Below are 17,193 nucleotides of genomic sequence, written 5' to 3'. Positions count from 1 at the left end.
TCTCACATACCCACTCACTCATCAACACACCACTTGCACACCCACTCACACATCCATACAGGCACTCAAACAGCTACCTACTCATCCATATAGCCACTCACATCCAACTGTATACCCATAGAGCCACACTCACCCACTCACACACATATACACACAGTTACACAGACACTTGCATAATCTAATTAAAATAGAATCATTCATTGGTCGTACACAAACTATACTAATGTAACTTTTGTGGCACCTTAGTATATATGTTTAACACTTTAGGAAAACACCAACAATCACAGGATGATGTCATCAGTGATGTCATTTGGAATGTCATGTGTGATGTCATTGACCATATCATGAGTGATCTCACATTTTGTATGAGTGAAATCTGAGCCTAACTATAACGTCCCTGGAACCTTTGTTTTTCTGAGTGAATATGTATATATGTATAAACATGACGTATACAAATCGCCAGTTTATTAAATAGAAAGAGGCATATATTATTGACTGTCTCTTTATTATACATACTCCACAACAGGGTACCAAGTAACATCATAATGAAGCAGTATACAGTAATAGTGCAACCACTGGTATATCCTCTGTTGTCACGAAGACGTCGTCCTAGAGATCAACCACTGAGAGATGAGCCAGTGACTGGTAGAAGGTGGCATCCTTGGAGGGAAAGAGACATGCCAGGCGGCCCCATCAGCCTGAAAGGGAAGGACGAAAGACCATGAGTGGCAGCCTGAGATTCAATAAGCAAACATCCAGTCATTCACTTGAATCCCACAGCATCTCATACAGGTGAATTCCAAGGTGTATCCCAAGCTGGCACATCCACATAGGTTTCATTGTCATTAGGAAAAGTGGTTTACCTCTGTGTGTCAGATACAGAAATCCCCATTACAGGCATGTTTCTACCCTTTCATGACTTGCCTGCCACAGTTTTTACTGGGCTGAAATATTTGTCCTGTGGACTTGAGTGTGTGTCTGAGACACTCTTGTACCCTCATTGAAAGTCATGACTGAATGAAGGTTGGTTTTACTCCAGAGTGGTTTGGGGACACCTCTGATGATCTAAAATACTTTCTCTAGCAAGTGCTTCTCCATCTGAAATGGACTGAGGTCTTGAGTGTCCCCTTGTCTGATCTCATCTGACAGAGATGTTGAGGATGCTGTTGATGGGCAGTTGGAATCAGTATGTTTCTTGTGCTCACCAGCCTGCTTTTTGGTGAGTTCTGCTGTCTGTGTGTAGCTCCTGTCCTGTGTTACTCTGCACTTGTAATATGTGGGGCGCCGGTGTCAGTGTCCAACAAATTCACACCCAGGGAACAGATAGTCACTGTCTGGACCCAGATTGGAGGCAAGTCTTTCACACTGGATCTGTCCATGCCGGTCGCCTTTGGCTCAAGGACCAATGCAGAGGCATGGCTATGTCTGGGAACAGGTGAGCATTGTAAAGTTTTGATTGAACTCCTAAGATATTTTGGTCTCCTGGTTGTTTACATATTTAGCATTGTTATTGTGCATGTTTATTTCTTTTATTCCTTCTTTTGGGTAGCTAAATATCTTATACATTTTATAAATATTTAAATACATTTGAATTTTTGTGAGGATAGTATCCGTGAAATATTCTAAAGGTCAAAATAATTGTATTTCTTACATTCTTCACAATTTCCATCTGCTCTGTGTAAGAAGGGTTTTTGTGTGGTAAAGACCTCATGAGGACTTGGGGACATATTACCGAGCCCCTTTGCGCCGCTCTTGCCCCAAACAACATGGTGCATGAGCGATGCAAATTAAAAGAGAGATTTATGAAGCCACGGATGGCCACTTTGTGTGGCCCTGAGTGGCTTCTTAATTCTCGCGTAATGCAATGCTGTGTAAATCGCTGTGTTGCATTACTCTGTGGTAGGGATGCGTTTCCGTGGGCAAGAAGGTAAAATCACCGGGCACACTTTTGATTGTTGCTGAGGCATAGACACACGAGATTTGGATCAGAGAAGCATTGTCTCCAGCAAATTGTCTTTCGCTCATGATACGGGTGGGACATACTCATTAGTTTGTTGATCAATAAGAATATTGTTGTGTTAACGTAGAGAAGTTAGGATTTCTAACACAGTGATACAATTTATAGACAGAACAATGCAGTGGGGCTGTCATATGTAAGCACACTGCAACCGGATCAGTGCTGTTCATTATATCTTTTAGCCCTGAAGAAGTCATGGGTTAATCCCTACACGACGAAACACGTGTTGTCTGGCTAAAGAAAACAGAAAATAAAAGACAACACAAATACTGACTGTGGTTTGTATCATCTACAAATGATGGTGTCGTTACTGAGCTGTGAGCTCAGCGACATGATCTATGTGTTGAAGTAAGCTGTCCATCCATGGAGCCTATGAGGCTCGACATCAGAAACGTTATGGTCTGCTGTCTCTAAATGAGGTGTGCAAGCGAGGGCTGTGCGGACGGGGTTCTGCCTCATACTTGCAATGGAGTATCCTGCCCGCCAAACTATAAATCAGGCTCCACCTGTCTTAGCTGAGTTTCCGTTTGAAGCAAACAGATATCATGTGACAAAGTGAGGTAGATGGTCTGAGACTAGGGGCACAAGATGGGAATATATTTTATTTCTTTAGGACTGCAAATATTACATTTGACCACTAAAGATATGGGGGCATATTATCCAGGACGGCGTTAGAATTATCACCGGTTTAGTGGCAGAAAACTGCAGCTAAAGCGGCGATAATGGGCTTGAGAATTCCAATAGAAGCCCAGGTTCACACCAGAACCTGGTCTTCTATGCAAATTCTCATAGGCATATTATCAAGCCCATTATTGATGCTTTAGCAGCAGTTTTCTGCTACTAAACCTTACGATAATATTTAACGCCGTCCTTGATAATATGCCCCCTAGACTTTTTCCTACGCTTTCACTGAAGAGTCTCATGGTATTTCAGTAGGTCACATTCTTCCATTTTATTGTGAACAAGGTGGAGTTGCTAAATTAACATTCTCAAGCAGCAGTATTCATAGTGGGACCCTCACCACTAACACAAACACACAAGGGGAGGGCCCTATCCTGGGCCAGCCACCACCCTTCTTCTGTTGTGCTATTGTCAAGGTTGGACTGTCCATCCACACTCACCTCCAGATCATGCGCATGCTGTCCCGCCACAAGATGTTCTTTTGCATGTTTTGCCATCGGCACATTTTTCGCCTAGCACACACAAATTTGCACATATTCCTGGAACAAAAAGTAAAGAAGCAAGAAGAGAACATTAAAAACTGGGTGTGAGAATATTAGAACAGCTGTGACAAGTGGAGCGGTACCCCACCTTGTAACCATCTCCTATGTGCACTGGTGCTTATAAGAACCAATTCATCATACCCCAAACTATCGCGACAAACAAGATGGCGGAAGGAAGCAATTGAGATGGTGCTGCCAAAGCACAGGGGTGAACTCTGCATGCATTCAGTCTCATCTTTTTTAGTCTGTGTCTGTCCTTACAGAAGGGGCCTGTGAGTCTGTCCAGACAGCTGGGCTCTATCTAGTGCCACAAAGTGTCTCACAGCTCTTCATCAGGAGGTGGCGGCTGTCCCCTAACTGAGAAGGATGCGCCCTGACTCAGGGCCGGTGAGCACCTGGCATTGGTACTCCAGCCTTCCCTCACCCAGGAGCCCCAGTAGGGCTGGAATAAGCCCAAGGTTGCTTGCATTGCCTTAGACCCCCTGGTGACTCAGGATGGGTTCCTCATCCATTGCAGTGCGTCTGCAGCCCACCAGCACATGGGAAGACACTGATGAGCGAATACACAATCAAATCGAATGACACCCAAAGAAATGTAAACATGTTTGGGTCCTTTCATAGAGCAAACCTTGCTATCGAGGCACATGGGGCCAGCTGTACATAGACTTCCGTTTGAGATTTCCTAATAGCGATGAGGCTATCGCAAACAGCTGCGTACAACCGTGCGATTCCCAATGGGTTGCAAGGGACCTGCCTCGTTAATATTCGTGAAGCAGGTCGCAATTTGCGACCCATTGGGAATGGCCAACACAGACAGGGGTGGCTGCCTGCCGGGGACAGCAGACCACCATGTCTGTGACTGCCTTTTTCAAAAAGCAGCTTTTTATTATGAAACATACCCCATTAAAGGAAAACAGGATGCATTTTTTTTTTATAAACTGAAAAGTTTCCTTTTCATTTTTTAAGAGTAGGCAATGGTCCGTGGCTGCGCAGCCTGCTCTTAGAAAATGTTTGCCGCCAAATTCACATAGGGAAGGCTCCCTTAGGGACCCCTTCCCCTTTGCATTTGGGTTACCCCTACTTCACAGTGTCTGTAAAGTATGAATGTTTTGCAACCGGGCTTATTATTAGGACTGGACGCCCTTGGCATGCCGCTTCCTGATAGTGATTTGCAAACCCAAGTTGCAATTCGGTAATAGCTTACCGAATCAGAAATAGGGCCTTATTGATTTTAAAAGTGCATTTTTTCATGTCCCAAACATTTGTGAGCTGAAAAGAGCTTTGTACAGCTGGCCCATTGCGCTGTTCAATGGAAAGGGTATAGAGTGGCGGCAAGTAAGACTCAGGTAAGAAGGGGGGTACCGATGAACTCATATTTCTACAGGTTGAGTGGTTCCTTAAAGATGGGCCTCAGGTTCTTCTGAAGTGGGTTGTATAGCATGAGTTGGATATATTTGTTTATTTTGTTTAATGACATTGGGGCCGATTCACAGAACTAACTTAAGACAAATACTAAACTCACTACAGAAGTTAGGATTTTGTCTTAAGTTTGTCTTAAGACAGACTTAAGACTAAATCCTAACTTAAGACTGTCTTAAGTCTGTCGAAGTTTGTCCTAACTTCTGTGAATACCAAAAGTAGTAAGTTTAGGATTTTGTCTTAAGGTCGTTCTGTGAATCGGGCCCATTGTATGGAGTGCACTACAGAGTTAATTCTCGCTAGGCACCCAACGGCCAAAGGAAAAAGCATGGATCAAGGAGATACTTGGACAGAGGACTGAACCCAGCCACCAAATAGAGGGGTTTTCAGCCCCACCCCATTGCAGCTCACGAAGGTCGGTCTTTTTTAAAGGTCTGGATACCGGATGACCGCTCTTTAGGGTCTTTGGCACCAAAACAGTGACATCCCTTCCAGCAATTTAAAAAACATTGAAACCGGGGATCTAAGCGCTTAGACTGGGCAGCGGGTCCTGGTTTGAACCCTGGAGCTAGAAGAGGCCTCGTTCTTTGTGCATTTGTAGATTACAATGATGATTTTGAATATGCTCTGTCTATACATTGGCAGCCTGGGATAAGATCTATCGCCCAATGTACGAACTTCTCATTTTATGAGTCCCAATTCGAGACTCGCAAAATGAAATGTACTAATGCGTCTCAGACACATTAGCAATTCCCAAGAGGAGTCGCAATGGACCTGCCTCATCAATATTCATGAGCCCGTTTGCAATTTGCGACTCATCGGGAATGGGAAATAACACAGGGATAGTGGCCAACTGGGGACAACAGATCACCATGTCTGTGTTTGCTTTTTAATAAAGCAATTTTTTGGTGGCTCGTGCGACCACATGGGGAGGAGCATGGACCGAGTGGACTAGCGGCACATCTGGAGATGCTGTGTTCAGTGAGCCGCTGGGCACCTGTATGTCAAGACCATTGCCTTTACCTTTGCTTCTCATGATAGTGATAAGATTCTGAGCTCCTATTTGAATTTCAAATGGCTCTTTGGTCTCGAATAGTCTGTGTTTCCTTTCAGTATAGGCCAATCTCATGACCAAGTGTTCTCTTTCAAGTATCAAATAATTTTGTTCAGGTTCAGACCAACAAGGGACGAATGAAAGAAATTGAATATTCCAGGCCACCATCATTCTGACTCTCCTTTTCAGAGACCTTTGATTGTACAATTAACATTCACAAAGAACTGTCTTGACAAATCAAGATGATACAAGATAGGTACTTGTGTAAAAATACTTTTGAGCATAGTAAAGGCTTTTTCAATGTGATTGTCCTAACAAAATCCTTTATTTACATTTCCCTTTTTCAGGACTCAAGTAATATTGTGAATATCTGCAAAGTTCTGACTGACAGGCTGAATACGGTGTCGCAAGACGTGCGGGTTGTGAGCCCCGTCAAGGCCTTTCCCTTTTTGGCTTCTCCAGAGCCTCTGTTAAGCCTCTTGGCACAGATGTATCAGCATTGTGGATGAGTGGAAGCTGGGGTCAGGCTGCCCTTCTCTTCTTAGGGCCAGATGTAGGAAGGCTATTACCAGTTCCGTTACTGACCGGTATTAGGCTTTTCTGATGTAGGGGCCGAAATTAAGGATTCGGTAATTTACCGAATCGGTAATTTAAGGAATCGGTAAATTACCGAATTCCTAATGTAGGGAGCACTTAAATGAGTGCTTATCCCATCTTAGGATTCGTTATTGACCACCAACTACAAGTTGGTGGTAAATAACGAAAAAAAAAAAAGCAATTTTATGCAAATTGCTTCAGTGCCATGTTGCAGACATAAAGCCCTTAGGGCATGTATGTCTGCAACATGTGCACTCATACACAATCGAGGGGTGCAACAGGATGTCAAAGTAACACCCTGCCACCCTTCAACGTTTTCCCGCTTTTACCGAATCGGTATTTACCGATTCGGTAATTGACATTCATTCCTATGGGCCTCCAGGCCTCCAGGCCCATAGGAATGAATGACAATTACCGAATCGGTAAATACAGATTCGGTAAATACCCAATCTTAGCGATTCGGTAATTTTTAGAGAATAATTTGCTACATAGCATTTACCGATTCGAAAATACCGAATCGGTAAAATTCTGTATTTTCGAATCGGTAAATGCTATTTACCTACATCTGGCCCTTAGTGTTGAGAGTCATGGAGCAGAAGGCACAGTTGATGAACCTGGTGTGGAAGTAGGGAAGGATGCATTTCTGTGAAACATTCTTTTACTTAAGAGTGTTTCTTTTTGTAGGTGCTCAGGCTGAACCTTGTCTTCAGGGAGTTCAACTTCAAGAAGGCCCTCCACATCCTGGATTGGTTGGTGAACAGTAGTTCTACAGATAGGCAATGCCTCTTCCAGATGCTATCTACAAACACGCCTTTCACAGTTAAGAAGATTGGGCTTAAACAGGTCAATGTGTATTGTGTTTGTATATATGTCCAAGAGTGAGTGGTGTACCTGCTTGTGTTTTAGAGTCTCACTGTGTTTCAGGGATCAGGTTGTACCATGTTGGCGATGCTTAGAAAGGTCACAACACAGATGGTGTCGCTTTTGAGACACTTTGCTTCCTCATTTTTTGGCTTTGGCTTTTCCAGTTTTGACTGAGGCTCCATATCCATGTTAGAGCTGTGAAGGTACCTGTCTACATTCTTAATCCCTCTCTCCTCAAAAGTCTTAAAACCAATTAATAAAAAATGAGTAATCAGTCAATCTCTCATCAGCCCTCAGTCTCCTTCCACCTAATTCCATGAACACTCACCCATTGTTGGAGATACGCAGCTCCAGCCACCACAATCGTTCCTTTCGCACGTATCGCCCTTCTTAGGACATGGTTGATTGGGCACACATAGCTGTGCACATATTCCAGCACCTGACACAAAAACAGGAAACATTTTAAACAATGCATATTTTTTACATGTTTGTGATATCTGTGTTATGAAACGACTGGCAACACCTCAGTCTTCAACATGCACCGACCAGCAGGACTTCAGTCTTTAACACCCTCAGTCTGCCGGAACCTCAGTCCTCAACAACTGCAGTTCAGCAGGACCTCTGCTTTCAATGCCCTCAGTCCAGCAGGACCTCGGAGTTCTATACCCTCAGTCCAGCAGGACCTCAGAGTTCTATACCCTCAGTCCAGCAGGACCTCAGAGTTTTATACCCTCAGTCCAGCAGGACCTCAGAGTTCTATACCCTCAGTCCAGCAGGGCCTCAGAGTTCTATAACCTCAGTCCAGCAGGGCCTCAGAGTTCTATACCCTCAGTCCAGCAGGGCCTCAGAGTTCTATACCCTCAGTCCAGCAGGGCCTCAGAGTTCTATACCCTCAGTCCAGCAGGGCCTCAGAGTTCTATACCCTCAGTCCAGCAGGACCTCAGAGTTCTATACCCTCAGTCCAGCAGGACCTCAGAGTTCTATACCCTCAGTCCAGCAGGACCTCAGAGTTCTATACCCTCAGTCCAGCAGGGCTTCAGAGTTCTATACCCTCAGTCCAGTAGGACCTCAGAGTTCTATACCCTCAGTCCAGCAGGACCTCAGAGTTCTATACCCTCAGTCCAGCAGGACCTCAGAGTTCTATACCCTCAGTCCAGCAGGACTTTAGAGTTCTATACCCTCAGTCCAGCAGGGCCTCAGAGTTCTATACCCTCAGTCCAGCAGGACCTCAGAGTTCTATACCCTCAGTCCAGCAGGACCTCAGAGTTCTATACCCTCAGTCCAGCAGGACCTCAGAGTTCTATACCCTCAGTCCAGCAGGGCCTCAGAGTTCTATACCCTCAGTCCAGCAGGACCTCAGAGTTCTATACCCTCAGTCCAGCAGGACCTCAGAGTTTTATACCCTCAGTCCAGCAGGGCTTCATAGTTCTATACCCTCAGTCCAGCAGGGCCTCAGTGTTCTATACCCTCAGTCCAGCAGGGCCTCAGAGTTCTATAACCTCAGTCCAGCAGGGCCTCAGAGTTCTATACCCTCAGTCCAGCAGGGCCTCAGAGTTCTATACCCTCAGTCCAGCAGGGCCTCAGAGTTCTATACCCTCAGTCCAGCAGGACCTCAGAGTTCTATACCCTCAGTCCAGCAGGACCTCAGAGTTCTATACCCTCAGTCCAGCAGGACCTCAGAGTTCTATACCCTCAGTCCAGCAGGGCTTCAGAGTTCTATACCCTCAGTCCAGCAGGACCTCAGAGTTCTATACCCTCAGTCCAGCAGGACCTCAGAGTTCTATACCCTCAGTCCAGCAGGACTTCAGAGTTCTATACCCTCAGTCCAGCAGGACCTCAGAGTTCTATACCCTCAGTCCAGCAGGGCCTCAGAGTTCTATACCCTCAGTCCAGCAGGACCTCAGAGTTCTATACCCTCAGTCCAGCAGGACCTCAGAGTTCTATACCCTCAGTCCAGCAGGACCTCAGAGTTCTATACCCTCAGTCCAGCAGGGCCTCAGAGTTCTATACCCTCAGTCCAGCAGGACCTCAGAGTTCTATACCCTCAGTCCAGCAGGACCTCAGAGTTCTATACCCTCAGTCCAGCGGGACCTCAGAGTTCTATACCCTCAGTCCAGCGGGACCTCAGAGTTCTATACCCTCAGTCCAGCGGGACCTCAGAGTTCTATACCCTCAGTCCAGCAGGACCTCAGAGTTCTATACCCTCAGTCCAGCAGGACCTCAGAGTTCTATACCCTCAGTCCAGCAGGGCCTCAGAGTTCTATACCCTCAGTCCAGCAGGACCTCAGAGTTCGATACCCTCAGTCCAGCAGGACCTCAGAGTTCTATACCCTCAGTCCAGCAGGACCTCAGAGTTCTATACCCTCAGTCCAGCAGGACCTCAGAGTTCGATACCCTCAGTCCAGCAGGGCCTCAGAGTTCTATACCCTCAGTCCAGCAGGACCTCAGAGTTCTATACCCTCAGTCCAGCAGGACCTCAGAGTTCTATACCCTCAGTCCAGCAGGACCTCAGAGTTCTATACCCTCAGTCCAGCAGGGCCTCAGAGTTCTATACCCTCAGTCCAGCAGGACCTCAGAGTTCTATACCCTCAGTCCAGCGGGACCTCAGAGTTCTATACCCTCAGTCCAGCAGGACCTCAGAGTTCTATACCCTCAGTCCAGCGGGACCTCAGAGTTCTATACCCTCAGTCCAGCAGGACCTCAGAGTTCTATACCCTCAGTCCAGCAGGGCCTCAGAGTTCTATACCCTCAGTCCAGCAGGACCTCAGAGGTCTATACCCTCAGTCCAGCAGGACCTCAGAGGTCTATACCCTCAGTCCAGCAGGATCTCAGAGTTCTATACCCTCAGTCCAGCAGGACCTCAGAGGTCTATACCCTCAGTCCAGCAGGACCTCAGAGTTCTATACCCTCAGTCCAGCAGGATCTCCAACTCTAACACCTTCAGCTAAAGGGGGTCTTAGGTTCCATCAGCCGCTGGCTCTTTTTTACAAAAACACAGAACATTGGTCATCCTGGGCTATGGGGCCCAGGGCTTAAGGGGGTGTTTCCAAACAAGCACTAGAGACCCAACCGTCACATTATTCCAAACAACACTCTCAGGTAGGAAGCAGTAAACTCACAGCAACCATATATATGTACATATATATATATACTTCAATTTTCATAGGAATTACTTAAGTCATGACAGGAAAGTTGATGAGGGATTCACACAAATGCAATTTTAAAGGAATCCAATGTATGTGTTGGTGCAGGAGACTTTCACCACCATTGACACAGAACATTCTGCCAGTGTGGTACTACAATGTAGGTACATTTTGTTTTGCTGGAGTTGCGTCACTTTTGTGACACACCCCAGCAATGCGTCACTTTTGCGCCTACAGAAACGTCAGAAATACTGACGTATCTGTAACTCCTTGCGACATGATGCGTCATACTGAAAATATGACGCATCATTGGTGTCGCAAGGAGGACGCAGTGAAAAGTGACGCATCGCTGTTTTCACGCAGCGATGCGTCACTTTTCATAAATGAGGCCCAGGGTTTTTAGTTTTTCATTTTTGAAAAAAAACCAAATGCTTTTGCTGAGCGGCCAAACAGCTTTTCAACATGGCTGTCCCTCACCAAACAAACTTTCACTGTCTTCAGTGGTGCAGACATGACAGGGAATCCCCTGGAGGCAGAGACAGGCCAGACACACTTTAAATGAAGCCCAGTGAGAATGGAGCTGTTCCCCCATCCCACAGCGCCACCCAGAGGGCAGGGGGGGGACAGTCAGCCGCTGACTGCCAGCACATACTGCCTGGATAGCATGGACTTATTTTGGTCCTTCTCAGACTGTACATTTACTTCTGAATCCCGGTTTGTGAAATCACCTGAAATAGAGTTATTTATGTGCTTGAAATATCCGCATGCTGCCACACAAGGAACTATTCTTGCAAAACTCGAATTCAATGCTATAAAAAAACACACCCTGCGAAAACTAGCAAGATCACAGGAATCAGATGAAGCATAATATCTTTTAGGACGGAGGGAATGACTAAATCCACTTAAATTGCAAGCATCTCACTTTTTAGTTCTGGCCTAGAAACAGCTTTAGTACAACAATCAGCTGTAATAAAAAGAAATAAAAATAAAAATCCATGCATGTATAAATGCAGAGAGGGGATTACCCACCATTTTGAGTAAATCAGACAGTCTGGTGATGCGCGGCGTTAAAAATATTGCCGCTAAGCCTACTTAGCGATAAATATCGCTATTTGTTGATAATATGCCCCTTTATGTGGCTTTGTGCGCTTTAGGGAAATATTAACACACTGCAGCACATACAGAAGCCGCACTTTACTTTGCCTCAGTCACGCGTTCCACGGGTGGCTCGGCTGTTTCCACGCATCCACCAATGGATTTTGACGCAATTTCCGGTTTACTAAGGTAAAATAAACTTGCACCAAAATGTTGTGCCTCCGAGACCCTGGCATAACAAGAATAAATGTATATTTCTCTCTTCATTACTTCCCTTTTCTTTCTGTGATGCATTTCGCATCACACATAGAACAAGCATTGGCATAGCCAATAGGTCTCGCTTTTGACACATACAAAAAGGAAAAGGCCTTTAAGGTTTGTTTTTGTGCAAGAAGGGATCCCTTCATGGTTCCAGGGTGTCTCTGTTGACGCTAGGCAGCACACAGCGCTCCAGGCCAGGAGGCAGCAGACATGTGCCATATCTTTGAACACAGGGTGCATGTCTGATGTTTCTCTTTCATGCAACACAGCACACAGAGCTGTCTTGCTGCGCTGCATGAAAGGTTAGAATCACAGGATGTGAGCTGATGCCGAGACTCAAACCTGTCTCACCAGTTCCAAAGTCACCAGCCCTTGGAGTAATGCCACATCCTCTCACCGTCTGCCAAACAAGGCAAACGCATTTTGTTTACAGCTAAAACGATGAATTATGCATGCATCTGAAGTTATGCAACCTGACAAGTAAGAGTGTGGAAGGCCTTACAAGGCTCTGTTAAAATAAAACGGAAAAAGGTACATTTCAGAATTATTTTGAAAAAAAACTAACATTGGACTATTGGTGCATTGCATGAAAGGGAACTAGTTTTCTGCAGAAGAGCACACTGTGCAAGAGCTGAATGCTGTCACTCACAGACAAGTAAGCCAATAGCTGAAGCGGGCTGACTGTTGCCCATGCTGGGGTGGGCAGAACAAAAATGTGAGTGACAGAAAAACAGAACAATGTTTAGAGAGGCGGGCTGAAAACCCCTCTGAATAACTACATTGTGAGCATAATTTTACTAAAATAAATCTGCCTTAACTATCTTTAGACCTAAACAAAGACATAGGTCTGGCATTGACCTTTGATCTTTCGGCTTTGCTAAGGTTGATGCTGTTTGTGACAGGTGTGTGTATGAAGGCAGCCATTGTTTATATGTTTGATGTGAAAGCACACATTGCACCTGATCTCCCTGACCCGGAAGGTGTCTCCTTGTGCACTTAGAAGAACAGCAGGAAGCTGTCACTCATAGCCAGGTGCACCAGTGGCTGTCGTGGGCTGACCCTGTGCCCCATGCTGTATGCTGTGCTGGGCAGAACCAACTGTGCATGACAATACAGTCGACCAATCATAAAAAGGGCTGACTGAAAGCCTCTATAAGTGGGCACACTATATGTAGTTTTATTAAAAGTAATGGGCAACTGGGACTTATGTCGCTTGCATTGGGTCCACGGCACTCTTGCTACGCTAAAGCGTGAAGGGGTATGTGAATGTGAAATGGTGTGTGCTGTGTGTGAGGGCAATGAGGTGTGTGAGAATGCGAAAAGACATATTTGAATGTCTAGGGATTGTGGGAAAGGTTATACATGTTTACAAAGCAGTAGGGGCCTCATTTATGAGGCTAAGCGTCACTTTTACGCCGCTGGTGCGTCACTTTTTGTGACGCACCAGTGGCAGAAAAAATGCGCCTTGTTGCGCCATATTTACAAAGTGACGCATCTAGGTAGATGCGTCACTTTGTAAACCCCTGCGCCACATTGTACCTGCGCCAGGTATAATGTATGTAAGGGGGTCGTATTGACACAAGAAAGGGTCGTAGAAGTGACGCAGTGAATTCTATGTGATTTCACTGCGCCACTTCTAAGACACATATGCGCAGGCCCTTTCACATGGGGCTTGCCCCATGTGAAAGGATACATTGCTGGAGTTGCATCACTTTTGTGATACACTCCAGCAATGCGTAGCTTTTGCGCCATACAGATACGTCAGAAATACTGACGTATCTGTAACTCCTTGCGCAATGATGCGTCATACTGTAAATATGACGCATCATTTGTGTTGCAAGGAGGGCGCAGTGAAAAGTGACGTATCGCTGTTTTCACGCAGCGATGCGTCACTTTTCATAAATGAGGCCCCTGGTGTGTATGTGGAAAGGTATATGTGAATGTGAAGGCACATGGGTGAATGTGGAAAAATATGTGTGAATGTGAAGGGGTATGTGTGTAAGCAAAAGGGTGTGCGCGAATGTGGATAGGTGTGTGTGAAGGGGTAAGTGTGAATGAGAATGCGAAAATGCAAAGGAGTAGGTGTGTATGTGAAAAGGTATATATGAATGTGAAGGCACATGGATGAATGACGAAAAATATGCGTGAATGTGAAAGGGTGTGTGTCGAGATGAAAGGATGTGAGTGAGTGTGAAGGCATAAATGAGAATTCGAAGGCCTTAAATGAATGTGAAGGTTTATGTGTGAATATGAAGAGAACTATGTAAATGAGAAGAGGTGATTGTGTGTATGAAATGGTGTATGTGATTGTGGAGAGAGGTGTGTGTATGATGTGAGAATATGAACTAATATGTGTGTGAATGTGAATAGGTGTGGTAGAATTTCAATGGATATATGTGAATGTGAATAATTGTGTGTGAATGTGAAGGTTTGTATATTTGTATGTGCCTGCAGTGCTTAACATCAATTTATTTTCCCTGATGTGTTTCTCAGTTAAGTCCCGATTTACAAAGGTGTCAGGCAATGCATCGCGAGACCCAAAAGTGCTGCGCATCCCTGTGTGACATGGATAGAGTAGGACAGTAGCATACCCAAAGAGATATATTTTGTAGATATAAGGGGTAAAAAGGTCCCAATCCCTTACTGGTCGGGAAATGAACGTGGAGTCTTCTGTTTCTGGTTCTTGCCCTTGGCAGGGGGAAAAACCCCTAACCCCTTAATGTGAGCAAGGTGCAACAGGTTTTTCTGGGCAAGATTCGTTATATCTATGTTTTCTGGAAAAAAATCCAATCAAGCACTGGTTTGTTATGAGGTGTTTATAGTATAATTGGCACTCTGTCCTAAGAGTGAGTGAAAGAAAAACAGCCAACACGTGTTTCGCCCCCTTACATGGCCATCCGGCCTGGGGCTTCCTCAGGGCAAGTAATATTTTTGGAAGTCAATCAACGTCGTAGGGGAATTAAAGCCCTAGGGATTCTTAAGTCACAGGCATAATGCCGGGTCGGGATATGGCAGTCAGCTTACGCCGGTCAGAGAGATATGGTACTCTCCTCCTCTCTCTCTAGTGCCAGTGCAAAATGTTGCTACCAAGCACAACGCACACACCTTTGAACCTAGTGTACCATATGACATCAAAACCTTTCCTACTTTGTGTGTGCGCTGTATACTGCATCACACATGCAACGTCGGGAAAAAAGGAGAAATTAAAACATTTTTCCTTTTAATGCCTGCTTCCCAGCAGCTCTACTTTTTGGTTCAAATCCCTGTCCACTAATGTCACTATATAGTGCTTTGCATCAAAATCCATGGGTGGTTGCACGGGAACGTGCATGTATCACCCATGCAACGCCGCCTTGACGCTAAGTAACACAAAGAAGCTCTTTGCACTGGTTTGCATTACTTTTCCTTACAAACCAACTCAAATATAGTTTGCGCGGTTTGTAAATCCCCAAAAAGGTTTTGAGTAGGATTTGTGTTAAAAACCCAACGCGAAACCTTTGTAAATCTTGGCCCAAGTGTTTTATTTACAGACAGCGCAGCTCTAAAATAGTGGCAAGGTGTGTTTCTTTTAGTTTCTGAGCTGAGCTGTCTGAAAATAAAGTGTAAATAATATCTCTTATAACAAGTCTCTTTCATGAGCTTTGCTTCCTCCCTTCCACCCTCAGCACCTTCTCAACACCTTACCATGCTTTCTGACCTGGTCCTGACAGGGTACATTCTATGTACAGAACATTCCACGTTCACACCATGGAGCCCTCTTTCACTCCACCCCCTCCAGGTGCAGACAACAGGGCGGCTTTGGATCCAGTCACAGTGAAGCATAAAGGGTCCAGGATCCTATCATGAACAGCTGCGCATGCGCAGTGCAGAGCTGAGCACCTCTTATTCTGCATCTGGGGAGTCTCAAATTCATACAGATGAGATGACCCGGAATTTCTTCTCGTTAAAGCATTAAATGGAGAAAGCACAAGTCTGAGACAGCAAGCAAGGATTGCCTCCCTCTGATTCTGACTTCTTCTGTCTAAACTTCCTCTCTCACTCTCGCTCTCTCGAGCCTCCCCACCTAACCCTCTCCCCTTTCACAAGAAACCCATCTGTTGGCCTTCAAGAAGGCGTTGAAGACATGGTTGGAGTGGAGAAGTGTGGCTCACTGGTTAGAGCGGCAGACCCTGATGCAGAGGTCAGACCCGGGACCAGGCTTCAATTCCCGATGCGGCAGGGTCTTGAGCTCAAAATGTCCATGGACTCGATCATTCTCGCCTTGGTGCCTACTCGAATCATGGGTTCACACTCTGCAACTCTGGGCAAATGCTTGCTTAATCTCCACTACAGCCCCACTGCAATGGGATGCCTGGTCTTCACCTTGGGGATGCCCAGTAGGGGTTATCTCGCAGGGAAAGCCAGGACGGGTTCCCAAAGCAAGCGCTAAGAGACCTGTCGGTGATTTGGCGCTATATAAATCGAAATTAACATAACATAACATGGTTGTTCAGTCTCTAAGGTACTTTTGAACCATTTAGTTTTAATCTGTCTGATGAGCAAGCACCTTGACACCCTCGGGTTAATGCCACGTGCTCTATAAATCTCCTTTTCATTTAATTTCTTTCGGGTAACCCGGATGATGTGCTGCCGAAGTGGACCTATTTAATGGTTCTGTTTCTTACCTTGTGGTGCTGAGAACACTTCCCCTGCCCAGAGGGCGAGCACGGTGAGGAGGAGGAGGCAGCCCGCAGTCTTCATGGTGGTGCTGGAGTCGGTGGTGTGTGATCTCTGGAGCTCAGCTTGCATGGGTTTTATAGACCCCTGGGTGGGACTCTCACAGCTAGCGTTGTTGGTGACACCCTCAAGGCTGATCACGAGTGTTGCGTGAGTGACGCCAATCCAGTGCCAGGTGTTGCAACAGTAATAACACCCAGCAGCATTACCTGTTCCCCTGGAGCCGTGTTTCTTCATATTAATTCATGGTTTCACAATTTATACAGGTGTACCTGTTGCATTAATGGAACAGTATCCTTTCGCGAAGCACCACGTGTGATCCCAGATGATGTCTGATCTACACCTCCTTTGCAACCTGGCACATTCCGTCCTTTGTAGGAACAAACTAGATTTCTCCACCATTTGGAGAGAGGCCCAGCACTGACACATCTCTTGCAACGTTTGTCCCAATTCCTTTCTTCCAAACTGGTCGAAGCTGCCTGGGCACTTGGATCATTGCTAAACCTTCTCTTGACTCCAACTCTCCTCCTCCTCCCTCTCAGCCTGAGTCCCCTCTTCTCAATCACTTGAAGCTTCTCTTCCCTCTATCACAGATCCCCTCACATCACGTCATATTCGATACTGCAAGGCCATACTCAAAATAGTGTAGGCGACATATCGATGACCAAGATATCACCGAAACAAGTCATGAGAAGCGTAGGAACGCCGATGCTCACCCACGGAACGCCGATGCTCACCCATGGAACGCCGATGCTCACCCATGGAACGCCGATGCTCACCCATGGAACGCCGATGCTCACCCAT

General features: G+C 45.8%; 1 long non-coding RNA gene across 1 annotated transcript; it reads right to left on the bottom strand.

Annotated features, from left to right (window-relative positions):
* Window positions 1-486: 486 nt before the first annotated feature.
* On the bottom strand, window positions 487-16,467 carry LOC144773649 (uncharacterized). The gene is made up of 4 exons (XR_013600044.1): window positions 16,338-16,467; window positions 7,503-7,613; window positions 3,139-3,237; window positions 487-698 (listed from the first exon to the last, which is right to left on the bottom strand). It is a non-coding gene; the product is annotated as an uncharacterized LOC144773649 (long non-coding RNA).
* Window positions 16,468-17,193: the final 726 nt, after the last annotated feature.

This window comes from Lissotriton helveticus, chromosome 8 (genome assembly GCF_964261635.1).
Source record: "Lissotriton helveticus chromosome 8, aLisHel1.1, whole genome shotgun sequence".
NCBI lineage: Eukaryota > Metazoa > Chordata > Amphibia > Caudata > Salamandridae > Lissotriton > Lissotriton helveticus.
The sequence above is the reverse complement of the archived record's forward strand: the minus strand, read 5'-3'. Positions and strand labels throughout refer to the sequence as shown.